The sequence below is a fragment of the Erpetoichthys calabaricus genome, chromosome 4, assembly GCF_900747795.2.
Source record: "Erpetoichthys calabaricus chromosome 4, fErpCal1.3, whole genome shotgun sequence".
Lineage (NCBI taxonomy): Eukaryota > Metazoa > Chordata > Cladistia > Polypteriformes > Polypteridae > Erpetoichthys > Erpetoichthys calabaricus.
In genome coordinates, this window is record NC_041397.2 from 159,846,241 (window position 1) to 159,864,922 (window position 18,682).

The window sequence follows — 18,682 nt, forward strand, 5'->3', positions numbered from 1 at the left end:
AAATATAAGAATTTCAGCGAATACCAAGTGGAGGCAAAGGAAAAACGTACTATTTGTTGGTTTAAACAGTGGTATAATCAACAAAAGAAAGTTGATTGAGTGTCGGAGTGTCGGAGAAACTCGAAAGCTCAAGTTCACAAAGTCGCACAGTGCCCGAAATAAAAAAGAAGTTGTCACATATTAAAGTCGGTGTGAAAAGGCGACTCGTAGCGGACCGTCTGAGTGTCATATGAAAGCTTATTAGGGTACAGACAAAAAAAATAGGCACGCAGTGGGGAAAAAAGCACGAAATATCAACTTTAATCTCAAATTTTCCACTTTAATCACGTAGTTTATTTTGTCATTAAAGTAGAACATCATAAACTTCATCTTAAAATCGTTTATTTTACTAGTTTCTCAAATCCCATCGTAACTAAAGTAGGACGTTAAATGCTTTGTTCTGTGTTTGATCTTCTATGTGCTCTGTGTGTGTAAATCACTACGTGCTTCCGTTCTTTCTCTTTCTCCGACAGGACACAGAATCCATTACATTCGTGATATTACAGCTCTCTGAATAATTAAAATACTGAGATGTATACGTGATATCTTTTTCATGATGATAGAAATGAAAGCATGTTATTAAACATGGGAACACGGTGGCGCAGTGATTGTTCATATCTCACGCAAGAGGCTTGCTGCACCATGTGCGACCTTCGATAAAATAATTTATTACAGAAGTACTGTCTCTTTCAAACGTACTAACCTCCAATTCCTGTCCTTACTTTTCTTTCTCCAAATACCCAATCGCCACACAATCAGCTCTGTAATAGACGTTAAGCCATCTGTAAGCTTAGAACGCCGATTCTTCAAAACTTTAAGGAACATTGAAATATCTTCATAGTACATTAATTATCCTATCCGTCTATCCTTCCAGTGTCGCGTCAGCATCAGCAATAATACAGTGCAAGGCAGGAGCTATCTGTGAACTAGCTAGCGCTGCGGCACCGTGTCCTCACATGTTTAATTATTAACAATACTGATTATTTAAATGAAGTTAAAGTTTTATCTGTATACTATAAGCAACATATTTTGCTGCATTTCATCTTAAAAATGATATCGTCATCATACACGCTTTATAAAGTGGCGCAGGCTGTGCAATATTATAACTGTAGTACAAGTTTACAGTGGGGTAATTGTACTTATAAGTACAAACAGTTCTACAAGGAGCACTTGATTGAGTGCATTTATAGTTCTTGAGATGAAACTGTTTCTGAAACGCGAGGTCCGTACAGGAAAGGTAGTGGCTGAGGTAGTGTGTGCTTGAAACTGCATACCGATAATACTTTTTCCGATCAGCTGCCGCTGTGATTCCCCACTCAGATACAGTGATATACAGTGGTGTGAAAAACTATTTGCCCCCTTCCTGATTTCTTATTCTTTTGCATATTTGTCACACAAAATGTTTCTGATCATCAAACACATTTAACCATTAGTCAAATATAACACAAGTAAACACAAAATGCAGTTTTTAAATGATGGTGTTTATTATTTAGGGAGAAAAAAAATCCAAACCTACATGGCCCTGTGTGAAAAAGTAATTGCCCCCTTGTTAAAAAATAACCTAACTGTGGTGTATCACACCTGAGTTCAATTTCCGTAGCCACCCCCAGGCCTGATTACTGCCACACCTGTTTCAATCAAGAAATCACTTAAATAGGAGCTGCCTGACACAGAGAAGTAGACCAAAAGTACCTCAAAAGCTAGACATCATGCCAAGATCCAAAGAAATTCAGGAACAAATGAGAACAGAAGTAATTGAGATCTATCAGTCTGGTAAAGGTTATAAAGCCATTTCTAAAGCTTTGGGACTCCAGCGAACCACAGTGAGAGCCATTATCCACAAATGGCAAAAACATGGAACAGTGGTGAACCTTCCCAGGAGTGGCCGGCCGACCAAAATTACCCCAAGAGCGCAGAGACGACTCATCCGAGAGGTCACAAAAGACCCCAGGACAACGTCTAAAGAACTGCAGGCCTCACTTGCCTCAATTAAGGTCAGTGTTCACGACTCCACCATAAGAAAGAGACTGGGCAAAAACGGCCTGCATGGCAGATTTCCAAGACGCAAACCACTGTTAAGCAAAAAGAACATTAGGGCTCGTCTCAATTTTGCTAAGAAACATCTCAATGATTGCCAAGACTTTTGGGAAAATACCTTGTGGACTGATGAGACAAAAGTTGAACTTTTTGGAAGGCAAATGTCCCGTTACATCTGGCGTAAAAGGAACACAGCATTTCAGAAAAAGAACATCATACCAACAGTAAAATATGGTGGTGGTAGTGTGATGGTCTGGGGTTGTTTTGCTGCTTCAGGACCTGGAAGGCTTGCTGTGATAGATGGAACCATGAATTCTACTGTCTACCAAAAAATCCTGAAGTAGAATGTCCGGCCATCTGTTCGTCAACTCAAGCTGAAGCGATCTTGGGTGCTGCAACAGGACAATGACCCAAAACACACCAGCAAATCCACCTCTGAATGGCTGGAGAAAAACAAAATGAAGACTTTGGAGTGGCCTAGTCAAAGTCCTGACCTGAATCCAATTGAGATGCTATGGCATGACCTTAAAAAGGCGGTTCATGCTAGAAAACCCTCAAATAAAAGCTGAATTACAACAATTTTGCAAAGATGAGTGGGCCAAAATTCCTCCAGAGCGCTGTAAAAGACTCATTGCAAGTTACCGCAAACGCATGATTGCAGTTATTGCTGCTAAGGGTGGCCCAACCAGTTATTAGGTTCAGGGGGCAATTACTTTTTCACACAGGGCCATGTAGGTTTGGATTTTTTTTTCTCCCTAAATAATAAAAAACACCATTTACAAACTGCATTTTGTGTTTACTTGTGTTATATTTGACTAATGGTTAAATGTGTTTGATGATCAGAAACATTTTGTGTGACAAACATTCAAAAGAATAAGAAATCAGGAAGGGGGCAAATAGTTTTTCACACCACTGTAAATACTCCGAGTGGTGCAGTGAGAGTAATATGGAAAAAAATGATCCGCTGTGGCAACCCTTAACGGGAGCAGCTGAAAGAAGAACAAGATGCAGTGAGAGTAACAACGCTAAAGCAGTTATGGTATTTGGAATACTATGGCTATTTCCTGGACCATTATATTGCTGCAGGTTAATTACAATCAGAAAGGGTAACCACACAGGAACAGTAGCACTGCTTTGACGCTGGGTGCCGCTAGTCTGCAAAACCGAGCGGAGACATTGCGTACGCCAGGGTATGCGGTACCGTGGAAATGTGCATGGCTTTACGCCAAGTTTAGGTTTTATACATCGCGATTTGTGTACGCACCGTTTATACATGAGGCCCCTGGTCTTTATAGCTTGTATATTTGCCACCCAGTAATAAATCTGAAAGTTAGGTAGTGCTATGCCCCTTTCTGCTTTAGGTCATTGTAGAGTTGCCCTTTGGATGCACGGATGTTTTGAATTCCACATAAATGAGGTTATGATTGAATCTAATTTTTAAAAAATTATTTGTTAATGTATATGGGGATAGTTTAAAATAGAAATAGAGGCTTAGGAAGGATGTTCATCTTGACAGTGTTGACTCTCGTGCTAACTTGAGATGGAATGTAGAACATCTATTCACATCTTGTTTACTTTTTTCCATGCAGACAGCAAAATGTTGTTAAAAAGTGCTTTATATTTACTTGTAATATTAGCCTCTAGTTATTTAAACTGATCTGCTAACATAAATGGGAAGGTGTCCAGTTTAATATTGTGTGCTAGTAGGGCTGGGCGATATGGACAAAAAAATAATCTCGATATATTTAGGGTGAATGGCGATACAGTACACCCCCAACATTTGTGGGGGTTACGTTCCTAGCGCACCCGCAAATTGTGAGAAACCGTGAATTTTGGATGTTGTTTAAAAAAAAAAATGCCTAATTTCATAGTTTAAACCCTAAATATGCCCCCAAAACACTTTTAACTTAATTTCAAACTCAGCTTAACACATTACCTAAAAATAAAGAGTGTAAAGGTAAACCTGTATACTATACTGCTATGTCTCCTGCAGTGCTAGAATGTAAAATACCGATGTTACTGCTATATGTACTGTAATTCACGCAAGCGCGTTTTCATTCCCAGAAGCCTTAGACGGTGCAGCTTGTTTCGGCGGCATCTTGGGGCTTTAACCGTTAAACTGCCACATACTTGGGGGTTAATGCATCCCTGGATGCCAAATACTTTTTTGCTGCACTTTAAGTAAACGTCACAATTAACAAAGAAAAAGTGAAATTTTAATGGAACACTTTTTTTTTTTTCATGCAAAGAGCATCACAATTACTGCAACACTGATCAGTTTACACACTGCAAATGAACTGTAAAAACTACTGGAACAATATGTACAAAGTGCAACTGACGCCATGGATGTAAATCACTGAGCCAACTGCACTTAAACTGGCTGCAAGCAAGCACACAGAGGTAAGCGCTGATGCTTGCAGGCTAGTCTTAGTTTAGCTTGTGTCACAGAATTGCACACAAACACTGGAGATTGTAGAGACAGGAACTTTATTTAAACACTTCAAACAAACATGTCTGTTTCAGAAGTAAAAGGTGCTCAGCATGCAGTTAGTTAACGATTAAACAACAGACAAACATCAGAGCAGAGCACAACCCCTGTCTGGGGGAGGAGAGAGAAACAAAGCGATCAGCCAAAAAGGACAGGTACAGTTCAGGCTTTTAACACTAGAATTACCAGAGCCTACGAAAAAACTCGTATATCTGGCCCACCTTAAATCGCTTCTTAAATCCGTTCACACCTCTCCGCAAGCATCCTTTGTCCTCTAAATGTGCTGATGAAAGACAAGCTGCCAGCAGCCGGCTATTCCATCCCCCCACCGACTTAGAACGTGAGCGCACTTTTCCCAGCTCTTGCCTTCATTGATTATGTGGGAATGAAGTGGAGTTTTACAGTGGGAATAATAGATAGTCATTCTAAAGTAGTCTGTGTAAACACATTGTTAAAACAGAAACTTTGTCATATTTTAGTAATAAATGTTACAAAATGTAGTAGGCATAAACTATAGAATGTGTAAAGCCCAAGTTCCAAAGATCAAATTAACACTTTCACAAAAGCTTCAAGGATGGTGCAACAGCCTCCGTGGCGTAGCGCGTTAAGATTTGCATTTTAGAGCACAACAGCTCTGCCGCCTCACAGACCTGAGTTCGATTTCCTGCTAGGGATGAAATGTTGCTTTTTTTTTTTCTTTTTAACCTCAAACGGACATAAAATGTATAAATTGGTATGCACTGTCAGTTAATGAGATCGTTATATTTTCATGTGGGATGCTCCTTTTAAAATATTTTTTAACAATTGAAACTGCAATTAACAGGAACAACTGTCCTTATAACTGTTATTTTTAAGATCCATAACACACAGACAGTCGAGCACTGCGTAATAGAGAGACAGACAGGCAGAGAAGTCACTAGATATATAAATAAACATGGAAGCCACATGTACTGAAAGAAGAAAAAAGATCAACGTGCGTTGTTCCTGCTGCAATGAATGAGCTCAGGCGCTCTAACATCACCCCTCCCCCGATCTGACTAAGATCTGGGGGAGGGGTGATGTTAGAGCGCCTGAGCTCATTCATTGCAGCAGGAACAACGCACGTTGATCTTTTTTCTTCTTTCAGTACATGTGCCTTCCCTGTTTATTTATATATCTCTGCCTGTCTGTCTCTCTATTACGCAGTGCTCGACTGTCTGTGTGTTATGGATCTTAAAAATAACAGTTATAAGGACAGTTGTTCCTGTTAATTGCAGTCTCAATTGTTAAAAAATATTTTAAAAGGAGCATCCCACAGGAAAATATAACGATCTCATTAACTGACAGTGCATACCAATTTATAAATTTTATGTCCGTTTGAGGTTAAAAAGAAAAAAAAAAAAGCAACATTTCATCCCTAGCGGGGAATCGAACTCAGGTCTGTGAGGCGGCAGAGCTGTTGTGCTCTAAGATGCAAATCTTAACGCGCTACGCCACGGAGGCTGTTGCACCATCCTTGAAGCTTTTGTGAAAGTGTTTATTTGATCTTTGGAACTCGGGCTTTACACATTCTATAGTTTATGCCTACTACATTTTGTAACATTTATTACTAAAATATGACAAAGTTTCTGTTTTAACAATGTGTTTACACAGATTACTTTAGAATGACGATCTATTATTTCCACTGTAAAACTCCACTTCACTCCCACATAATCAATGAAGGCAAGAGCTGGGAAAAGTGCGCTCACGTTCTAAGTTGGTGGGGGGATGGAATAGCCGGCTGCTGGCAGCTTGTCTTTTATCAGCACATTTAGAGACAAAGGATGCTGGCGGAGAGGTGTGAATGGATTTAAGTAGCGATTTAAGGTGGGCCGGATATACAAGTTTTTTCGTAGGCTCTGGTAATTCTAGTGTTAAGTAAGTGTAGCGTCGCACGAGAAGCCGCAATTGAGAAGATAGTGATTTATTTATTTTTATGGTGGAGATTCCAGCCTTGACCTGACGCGCGCATTCATAAACCGAGACAAAAACAAAGCAAACCGGTAATCAAACAGCAAATAAAGAATGAAATGAAAACAAATGAAATAAGAAAACAACGATACCACCCCTGTTCCCCTTACGGCGATTACACATTAAATACAATAAAGCGTAAACCAAACACACACAGTTAATCATGAAAAAGTTCATGAAAACATTAACTGATGAAATGTAATGATGAAAATAGATAGTCAAGAGATCCGCACGTTGAATGGGAATGTACAGATAGTCCTACCAGTAGTTCCTGAAATGGTGATGATGGGTGAACGGGTTCAGGAGTGCTCCTTTCTTTGCAGGATGGCCATGAATCCACTTACAGTCCTCATGTACACAGGCAGACAATCCAGACGCATGAAATGATCCAAGACAAAATTAATAAGTACAGGTAACCCAACAGAAGGCAGACAGACAGGAACTTGAAACACAAATTACAAAAACCTTTTTTTTTTTTTTTTTTGCTTTTGGTCACCGGCCCCCTTTTTTAAAAGCCGTGCTGACATCCTTTGACCTCAACAGACCCAGCACCCTCAGCAGAAGACCAATAGGAGCCACTGCAGGGACTGCTGGGAGTTGCAGTTTCAAATTCTATTGTCTACTTTCACCATCTCAAGTCGCGGTTTTCTCTACAGTACAGTATAGCCACGAAAAAAGCCATAAAAATTGCGGAGGATATTTGCGGTTTCCGCTAACAGTTATTAGTTAGGATCTAAGGAAAAATCTGCGAATGACTGAGGCCGCAAACTCTGAACCGCGACTTCGCGGGGGTCTACTGTATATGATATATATCTAGATACTTTTATGAAGTGAGTAAAATTTTAAGCTAACCAAAGCCATACAAGATATCACAAGAATTTGTTTATCAAAGTAAAGGTTGAAATACATAACAAATTAATATATATATTTTTAACTTCCAAGGCCCACAATACCGAAAAGAACTACTGTATCTTCTTTCAGGTTAAGAACATAGTGTAAATGTAAGCAGAAAAATGGCAGGTCTAAAGGATCTGAAAAAGAATTTGAAATTGTATGAAAATTCAGCCTACATTACAGTTAAAATAATAATAAATATAAAATAATATAATAACAATATAAATACATAAAGTGTCTCTTACTTGCTTTCCAATGTTTTAACAAACAAGTTAACAAACTGTACTGGACATTAGACATGCATTGAAATTTATTACAGTTTTATGTTGCATGTTTTTTTATTAATAAATCTGTAAAACAAAGTTCATTTTTGAAAAGAAAAAAAAAGTCTAGCCTAAGGGCATTTTACATTTTATGCTGTAGCTAATTTAAATTTCCCTTCGTGAAATAATGTGTTTAACAGACATAATTTATTGTAAAAGGAAAGCAGTTTAAAACTCCGGTTTACTGCGTAATTTTGGCTTTGATAAATATATCACTTAAGGAGTTAACATTAATGTTTTTAAAATTTTCACTTCCCCATTACCAAATGAAGTCGATGTCTAAAGCACTGCTTTCTTTGCCACTTCAGTGATTGCACTGCTTTGATAACATTGCTCACATTGTCGGTCGTAACAGAAAGGAGCCTCTTTTCATCCAGTTTTCAGTTTGCGAGGGTATCTTGCAGAGCTTCAGCTATATACTCCTGAGTGTGGTTTTCAGGGAAATACTGTAGCTTGTTTGCTGACACACACGTTTAATCTCCCATTCTTCAATGAAATGAATAGTCGCACATATATATGGTTCGCAGGAGTGGCTTGACCTCGTATCGGTTGTCAATGCGAAATGTTTTAATGTAGCGATCAGGTCGATTAAGGGAATGTCTGACTTGAATGTAGGTGTTAGGCTCTAATTGTGACTGGGCAATTTGCATCGTGGGTCAAGAGTTTTGATCAGTCTTTTAAAAATATCCTTTTCCACTGTTGAGACAGGATGTATATCTTTTGCTATGCAGTAAGCAACTGCCTCACTGCTCCACTTTGCACTTTTCTTTTCATTAGGCGAAGCATGGGTAAATGAAACTTGAAATGTCTTCTGAATTGGTTTAGGTGTTTCTGGTGGTGAATGCTTCGTAAGTGCAGTAGTAGAATTGAGTTTAATAGCCTATTTGTACTGAATTTTGTGCTGCTGTTTTAAGTGATTAAAAAGATTGGTAGTGCTCCCACTTTTTGACACTACCTGCTTTTGAACTTCCCAACATATTTTGTGATTCTGCTGCTCATCTGACCTGTGAAATCCAAATCACCTCCAAATAATTGATCCATTATTGTTCTTTTTACATACTGTCATCTTCAGTTATAACCTGTGTGTCATGTCCCAAAATGTTGTGAGACAGTTGTCTGCATGCACGTGAGCACCAGTGAGGGCGGGCTGCTAGCAGAGCACAGTAGTGAAGCCTGGAGCAGGCAATGAGGGATAAGAAAAAAAGCTTTCTGCAAGATTAAACCAAAACTTTATTTAAACTCGATATAAACGATACTGCCTCAGTCCATATCCCACTCTATTTATATCCTGGTATATTTTAAAATCTCAATACATTGCCCAGCCCTATGTGTAAGAGAATTTACTGGAAAAGGCACTTTTATTCAAATTGATTGAAAATCTGCTAGTACCTTTAGGACTGCTGGCACATAATTTCATTGGTCTGATATATAAAGTACCATAATGTCTGCATATAGTAATATTTTCAGTTCAAGTCCTTCTCTGGAAATCCCCTTTGTGTCTAATATATTTCGAAAGTAAACAGCCAGTGGCTTTTTGGTGATTTCAAACTGTAGTGGCTATAGGGGGCATCCTTCTTGAATACCACTTTCTAGTTTGTAGTCTGAAATAATGACATCAATACAAACTGAGGCTTCTGGACTAGTATAAAGTAGTTTGATCCATGCACATATATTTGGACCAAACTCAAATATATACAATGTGGTGAACAGATTCAGCCATATCAAATGCTTTTTCTGTGTCCAAAGATAAGATCTCTGGGGTGTTAGGTGAGGGATGACTGTATTCACCCATTAAATCTATCGCAGGGGTTACCTTCCAGAACCCCCCAACGAAAGGTGAAAATCCGCGAAGTAAAAACCATATGTTTATATGGTTACTAGCTGACCCGATACGCCGCATAATTATTTATTGATGGGTGAACACTTCCTGAAAGACACAGTTGTTCAAATGGGGTGGGTTTGAGGATACGACTGTGAGTGAATGAAAAGATGGAACTCTGGAGAGGGCAACATACAATTGTCCGTGACTGAAAACTGGTTTTGGCAGATACAGGCATATCTTTTTGAAAGTTTGGCCCTGTGTCTTATTAATTGTCATTGCAAAGGCTAATCTAACAGGAAATTGTCTGCGTGTAAAAGTAAAAGGCAAATTTGAATCTGATGGGGTCAGGGAAATCTGGGGAATAAGGACAGTTTGTGAGGTAGCAGCTGCGATAGATTTACACTCCATTACATTGCGGTGAATGCTGGTAACAGTCAGTCTAGTGCTATTACTTGCTGGCATGAGGTTTCTGAGAAGCATGACGACTGAACCAATTTTAATTTTGAGTTTATGCGGAGGCATACCAGTGGGAGTAAGACTGCTAAGAAATTCTTCGGGGAATGAAGGACATTCTCTGAAGTGAATGGTGATAGTAGCTGGAAGTATTTGGAACATCGCCACAATTTCTGCCTTGCCACCATAAACTCTGGAAGTATTCATGTAGTCAGCGTATTGTTGAGCAGACTGTATGACTATGCTTCCGTGACTAAGAACAATAGACAGCACGTCGCCGAAGTTATCACAATGTTGGCAAACAAAGGTTACAGCCATGTTGCGAAGTTCGAGAGCAATAGTTTTGTTGATGACATTTTTCCAGAAATATTCGACTGATAGATAGAAACAGTTACCTGATGCAGGAATTTGTATAACCTTGAAAGAAGAGTTGTTTCCATGAAATACATGTGAAGCGGTGGCCATGTTAGGAAAATGAACAGTCAACGTGGCTCAGAGGTGCATGTGGACTGTAGCACAGAGCAAAGCGACTCAGGATGTGTTTCGTGTTCTTTTACTGCTAAAATACTGAAAGAATCTCTTAGGGTCGTCTTTCACTGTATTCCTCTCCAACTGTCTTAGCATCCCTGATATCCTTAATGGTTGCTCTCATGTTCTCATACACTCTACGATTCACTTTGCAGTTTTTCCTTTGCAGCTTCTTTTTTAAATCTTTATTAATCCACTGTGGATTTTTTTTTATTTCCTGTTCCAAATTTAAGTATGTATCTGTCCTGCATTACATGTAAAACATTTTTAAACCTGTTCCACAGCTCCTCGACTGTCTCCACACTTAAAAGCTTATCCCAGTGTATCCTCCTTAGACTTTGTCGCATCTGGTCAAAATTTGCCCTGCCAAAGTTAAATTTAACAGTTTTAGTCTTTGCTTCTGCACTCTTCCAAAGCACTGAGAAATATATTATATTATGGTCACTTGACCCTAGTAGTTCAAACACCTCTATACCCTCAATTCTATCTTTACTTTTACAAAATACTAAACCCAGACAAGCTTCACCCCATGTTGGCGCCTAAATATACTGTGTTAAAAAACAGTCAGTGATTACTTCTAAAAACTCTTGTGTTCCTCCATCTGCAAGGTTACCCCAGTTAATATTTGGATAACTAAAGTCCCCCATGACTGTAATATCTCCCTGTAAACTTGCCTTTTTGATATTTCTAAAATGTTGTGTGTTGAAACTACTGTCTGAATTGGGTGGTCTATAACACACTCCTAAAATAAGACCTCTTTCCCTAATATTTTCCAGGCAAAGCCACATGTCCTCACTAAGATGGGGCTTATCGTCCAACTGAAGAGGACTTGCATTTAAATTCTGTTTGACATAAACAGCAACCCCACCTCCTTTTCTGTTCTTTCTATCCTTCCTAAATAATGTGTATCCCTCTATGTTACACTCATCCCCATTTTTGTTATTTAGCCAGGTTTCCTTTATTGCTATAATATTATAATTATGCTCTGCCACATACAGCTCCGACCCACTTACATTATTTTTGATACTTCTGCAAGCTTTTTTTAATGCGTTACTCCTTCTGCATTTAAATGTTGGCTTAGAATATACATTACTGTGCATTTTTATTTCTACACCAATGTTTGCGACTAGCCTACTCATATGCCTCCCTAATACATTGATGCCTCACCAGTTCAGACCTGTCATGGCAAAACAAGTCCCATCTGCTCCAAAAGGAGTCCTAATGCCCCATAAACCTATACCCTTCTATCCTGCACCAAGATTTGAGCCACGTGTTAAGTCTTCTAATCTCCTCGGTCTTACCTGGACTGGTGCGTGGCATAGGAAGAACTTCAGACAAGACTACCGTGTCAATTTTGCTCCTCAGCCTGGCACCTAACTCTTCGATTTTGGACCATAGAACTGACAGACTGCCCTTATATACGTCATTTGTTCCAACATGGACAATGACAGCTAGATCCTACCCCGCTCTGGCTAAGAGCCTATCCACCCTTCCAGGGAGGTCCCCCACCTATGCACCTGCAAGGCAACACACTGTGCGAGACTCTTCAATCTGCTTAATGATTGAGTCCCCAACTATCACTGCCTCTCTCTTTCTGAGATCTGGTTTTGAGGTTGCCCATTGGGGCTCCTTGTCCCTGTCTACCACCTCAGAATCATCAGAGACACCGCCCAGCTCCGCAAGGATGTGATAACAGTTTGACACTTCTAATTATTTGGTTGATGCCCCTGGACAGTGTGCACCCTTTACCTTGCGCTTTGTGACCACCTATTTCTACCTGTCTGGTCTGGAATCTCCTCCCACGTCACCTTGGGGGTGCACACTATCTTTCTCTAAAGGACATCTGGGCCAGGTCCGCCAATTCTTTACTACAGCGCAGGCCAGTCAACTCCTCCTCCAGTTCAGCGACTCTGAGGTTCTGGATCATCTAGCGTCTCCTGCAGATATAGCCCTCGTAGACAACTGACTCCTCCAAAACATCATCTAAATCACGAGTGGGCAGATTCAGTCCTGGAGGGCTGCAGTGGTTGCAGGTTTTTGTTCCAACCCAGTTGCTTAATTAAAAAACAATCCTTGAATTTCATGGCTTGCTAGTGCTTTAACTCTGCCATGTCAAGTCATTCTCATATCCTATATTTTTTTTTTCCTTTCTAAGGATATCATCCAAGTGATTTGTCTAAAACAGACAAGTTATTCTCAGTGCTTCACTTTTTTCTCTTCACTTTCCTTCCAAGTATTTAATTAAACCCAATAGTGCATGATAAATACACACAGGTGTAAATGGAAACAAGCTAAATGAAGAAATTCTGGTTTCTTTTGTTATTTGCATCTTATTGCTAATAAGGACCAATTAAAAACCAAGACTACAGCTGTTTAAGACTAAAATAAGCAATAAGGATTCAAAATCTTAACGAGCGAGACAACTAAAGTGAAGCAGAAGTGTTACTTGAGCAATAAGTGCTTCTTATTAAGCAATTGGGTTGGAGCAAAAACCTGCAGCCACTGTGGTCCTCCAGGACTGAATCTGTCCACCCCTGATCTAAATAGTCAAACATCCAACAGGACTTGCATTAGAACATTAGAACACTCTAGACGAGAACAGGCCATTCAGCCCTACAAAGCTTGCCAGTCCTATCCACTTATTGCACTGCACTAACCCTAACCCTCATTATTAAAATTTGATTTAGGATTAGTAAAATTGCCTTAACTTTTTTCTTCTTAAAATTAAATGATTTAACTTAAATGGTAACACTAACAACTGCTATAGCTATTTTACACCTTGTCCCCTTAAGCTGCTGTTCTGTTCTCCCACTCAGCTATTTACTGTTTGTCCTTCTATGAGGTTAACTTTACTTTTCTCTGTCTGTTCTCCTAACTTTGCGCTCCTCTTATTCCTTACTTAAAAGCTCTCCACTTGCTCTGTTTGTGTTCTCCCGTATAAAGTGGTACCTGTAATGCATCAAAACCTCATTAGAATGTGTCTTATCTTCTTTAACACTAGAATTACCAGAGCCTACGAAAAAACTCGTAGATCCGGCCCACCTTAAATTGCTTCTTAAAACCTTTCTCACCTCTCCGCCAGCGTCTTTTGTCATCTAAATGTACTGATAAAGACAAGCTGCCAGCAGCCGGCTATTCCATCCCCCCAACGACTTAGAACGTAAACAAGCTTTTCCCAGCTAATACCTTGATTGATTATCTGGGAGTGAAGTGGAGTTTTAGAGTAGAAATAATAAGATTGTTATTTGGAACACACGCATTTCATATGTGTTGCATTTCTACAGTAATCTGTGTAAACACATTGTTAAAACAGAAACGGTTTACAATATTCTAGTAGCAAATGACAAAATGTAGGCATAAACTATATAATGTATGAAGCCTGAAGTCCAAATATCAAAGAAACACTTTCACAAAAGGTACAAAAAAAAGCCACCGCCAAAAAAAACCCGCCTTAGTGTGAGACATTGACATGACTTAACTATCACTGCTTCCGTGGCGTAACAGTATCAGTCGCTGACTGGGAATCAGAAGGTCATGAGTTCGATCCTGCACAACTCCCATTTGAGAAGAGTTCTTATTTTCACTATTTTAGAATAAAATGATACATTTGATTTCAGTCTGTAACAGCCGGTGTAATTTATGATATTTGTAAAGGTTAGCTTTATTTTTTTAAAATTCACTTTTCATTGTCTCAGTCGCGTTCAGGATCCATCCCTACCGCCCCCCACCTGACACTGCTGTTTTTACATAAAGACGCGCTATAGTTCTGCAGTGTATCACGATACATACGACTGCATGTTTTTTTCCCCCAGTATTGCCAGTACTCCAGGACATGCAGAGGAAAGCATAGTAAAGAGCAGTAACTTCAGTGCTATATGCAATCATCAGACACTCCCCATCTGATGCTGTTTTCACATAAAGACGCGCTAAAGCTCTGCAGTGTACTTGTGACTGCATTGTCATACCAATGCTTGCGAACTGAAGTGTCTGCATGCACTTTTCGTGGCATTATACGTGTATTTTTTGAGCATGCCCATGTAGCTCAAACACAGGAACATATGTTGATGTAAAAGTATAACAAAACAAGTGCACTTTTATTCAAGACTATAACCGAAGAAAAAAGAAAGCAAGTTACAGTAGGTGGAATGCTAAGAACTGCTGATTTCCATTCTGTGCTATATAACTGTTAACATTTGAATCTGATGATTGCATATAGCGCTGTCTGATTTAGTGTGCGCAAGAACATGCAGGTGGCCAGTTGCTGAGTGCTACAACGCACATTTTAAAAAAAGAAAGAGACAAATATATGTGACGTTTTGAAGAAATCATTTTATGACGCGAATAGTACCAATCAGAAAACATCGTCGAAGTAATGCAATATTATTTGAAAACGAACAGCGTCAGGTTGGGTGTGAAGTTATACTGGCGCTGTTTGAGTCAGATCAGAAGCTGAATAAGCTGAAAAAGCTCCTGTTCTGACTCTAAGTAAAAAAGCATGAATTAATCAACAGAAATAACCGCGATTGACATTTTAAAGTTAACGATTTACAGTGCATACCAATTTATAAATTCAATGTCCGTTTGAGGAAAAAAAAAAACACTTTCTTCAAAGCAGGGAATCGAACTCGCGTCTCTGTGGCACAGTAAGGCAGTGGTGCTCCAAGTCAGCAAACCGTCCTTATAACTTATTTTTTCAAGATCCATAACACACAGACAGACAGAGTACTGCGTAATACAGAGACAGACAGGCAGAGATATACAAATAAACAGGGAAGGCACATGTACTGAAAGAAAAAAAAAAATCAACATGTGCGTTGTTTCTGCAGCACTGAATGAGCTCACCCGCTCTAACATCACCCCTCACCCCCGATCTGACTCTCTAAGTAACAGCGCAAGTACAGACACAAATCAAGTGCATGTGTGTACTGTATAATATTAACAAAAAGAGCAGCTTACTACTGAAAACGACAAATATAGGAGTGAGTGAGGATCGAACCAGGACTCTTGATTACACTTGGTTTGCGTCTGTACTTGCGCTGTTACTTAGAGAGCCAGATCGGGGGAGGGGTGATGTTAGAGCGGGTGAGCTTATTCAGTGCTGCAGAAACAACGCGCATGTTGATTTTTTTTTCTTTCAGTACATGTGCCTTCCCTGTTTGTTTGTATATCTCTGCCTGTCTGTCTCTGTATTACGCAGTGCTCTGTCTGTCTGTGTGTTATGGATCTTGAAAAAAATAAGTTATAAGGACAGTTGTTCATGTTAATTGCAGTCTCAATTGTTAAAAAAATATTTTCAAAGGAGCATCCCACATGAAAATATAACGATCTCATTAACTGACAGTGCATACCAATTTACAAATTTTATGTCCGTTTGAGGTTAAAAAGAAAAAAAAGAAGTAACACTTTATCCCCAGCGGGGAATTGAACTCATGTTTGTGAGACAGAGAAAAGCTACTCGGTCTGAGAGGCAAATCTTAGCGCGCTACACCACGGAAGCTGTTATATAGTGTGTGAAGCTTTTATGGAAGTGTTTATTTGATCTTAGGAACTCGGGCTTTACACATTCTATAGTTTATGCCTACATTTTGTAACATTTATTACTAAAATATGAAAAAGTTTCTGTTTTAGCAATGTGTTTACACAGATTACTGTAGAAACGGAACACGCATGAAATGCATGTATTCCAAATGGCGATCTATTATTTCTATTCTAAAACTCCAGCAGTTCAGTCACTCCCAGGTAATCAAACAAGGCATGAGCTGGGAAAACTTAGTGAACATTCTGCGACGGTGGGGGATGGAATAGCCGGCAGCTCGCTGCTCCTCTTAATCGGCACATTTAGAAGACAAAAGAGAGGTGAGAACGGTTTTAAGGTGGGCCGGATCTACGAGTTTTTTCGTAGACTCTGGTAATTCTAGTGTTAAACTGAGTAGAATATAAGGACTTGTTGTACTACAAATGTGTGGGTTATATTTTTATGGTCAGTGATTTTATCTCCATGTGTGTTGGCAATTGCTATTATTGCATTGCAAACTTCACTGCTTGAGGATTTATTGAGCTAAGACCTTTTTAGCCTTCTCTTCGTGTTCATAATAATGATATCATGATTTAAAGTTGAGTTGTTCCGTTTCCTTAGTTGTCAAGAGGTTAAGTTCTGATTGCAAAGCCTATCTTTTCATATAAAGTGCCTCATTTGGAGACTTGCCGTATTCTTGGTCAATTCTAATAATTTCACTGATTATCTCTGATGGTTTCTTGGTTTCCAATTTATTTTTGTGTGAAAGATATGAAATTATCTGTCCTCTTAAAAATGCCTTCATAGTTTCCCAAAGTATTCCTTCAGAGACCTCTAAGGATGCATTTGTCTTTAGAAAATAATCAATTTGCTTGGATATAAATTCTGAACAGTTCTCATCAGCTAATGACGGGGTTAAGACACTAGCTACAAGATGAGTGTGTAGGGCATAGTGATTTAAGCTCCATGATCAGAGGGGCATGGTCAGAAACAATAGTGTCATACTTGCAAGATCTGATTGTGGGCAAAAAATCATATATAAGGAAATAATCAGTTCTTGAATAACAATCCTGTACTGGCAAGAAGAAGGACTGTGTTCTTAGGTTTGCTTGTAAAAATTTCCATGGGTCTGTTATGTTCCAGTCCATTACAAACTTTGTAATTATCTTTGTAGTATTAGTTATTGCCACTGCAGCTGAGGACCTATCCAGGTCTGGATTTAAAACACAGTTAATGTCTCTGGCCATTATAATTTTATTAGTATTCACATTGGGAATTGATGCCAATACATTTTGGATGGAATCTTTATCATCCACATTAGGTTCATATTTATCAAAATCACTTTAGTATGAAATAAATTACCCATCACCATGACTTATTGCCATTTAGGATCAGATACTATATGTCTTTTTACTGTGTGTTAAGATTCCCTAGTTTTCTTTGCATAGCTGGAGTGAAAAATGTGGCCAGTGCAATCTCTTTGCAACTTAAACTGGACCTTACTTATTAAGTGAGTTTCCAGTAAAAAATACCATCTTGGCATTTAGGTCTGTTGCTTTTTTACTCTTAAATTTGTGATTGAGACCTTTAACATTCCAGCTCACAAAGTTTACTGTTTGGTCATAGAGACATTGCTTCTGAACTTTTGTTGACATTTCATAGTTTTAAGTTAAGGTAGTACATCTATACTAATAAAAGGCAAAGCCCTCACTGACTCAGTGACTCACTGACTGACTGACTGACTGACTGATTCACTCATCACTAATTCTCCAACTTCCCGTGTAGATAGAAGGCTGAAATTTGGCAGGCACATTCCTTACAGCTTACTTACAAAAGTTAGGCAGGTTTAATTTCGAAATTCTACGCGTAATGGTCATAACTGGAACCTGTTTTTTCTCCATATACTCTAATTGAGGAGGCGGAGTCACGTATCACGTCATCACGTATTACACCTCCTACGTGATCACGTGAAGTGAAAACAAGGAAGAGATTTACAGCACGAGTCAAACGCGGGAACGAAGGTAAATGATGTTAATTGTTGAGTGTCTTTTAATACTGTGTAAGCATACATGTTAACAGATGTGCAATTAAACGTGTGCATTTACAGGGTGATTTCTCAGGCTTAAAAGCTCGCCTTTTATCAAACGTGGGAACAAAGGTAAATGACGTTGTTGAGTGTCTTTTAATACTGTGTAACCATACATATTAACACGTGCAATTAAACGTGCATTTACAGGGTGATTTCTCAGGCTTAAAAGCTCGCCTTTTATTAAAAAGGTAAATGCTGTTTTCATTCTGAAGGGCACAAACCACGTTAGATTTCATGCTCAAGAGTAAGCTCAGCACACAGCTTGGTCATATTACAACCGGAAGGGTGAACTGACAATATGGTATACAAAGAGATCCTTAAGAAATAATTATTGATTCATTTTCCCTCAGTTTAAAAAGGTTTACTTTTCTTCTTAATAAAAATTTTAAAGCGGTACTTCGCCGCTGCAAAGCGCGGGTATTTTGATATATATCAAAATATATCGCGTCATCACGCCTCCCATGTAAGCACGTGAACTGACCCGCTGCCGTTTGCAATGCCATAT

The 18,682-nt window shown here is 39.0% G+C and overlaps 1 protein-coding gene across 1 annotated transcript in view; it reads left to right on the plus strand.

Annotated features, from left to right (window-relative positions):
* Positions 1-18,682, plus strand: part of urb1 (URB1 ribosome biogenesis homolog) — a 427,266-nt gene that overhangs the window by 56,466 nt on the left and 352,118 nt on the right. The window lies entirely within an intron of this gene.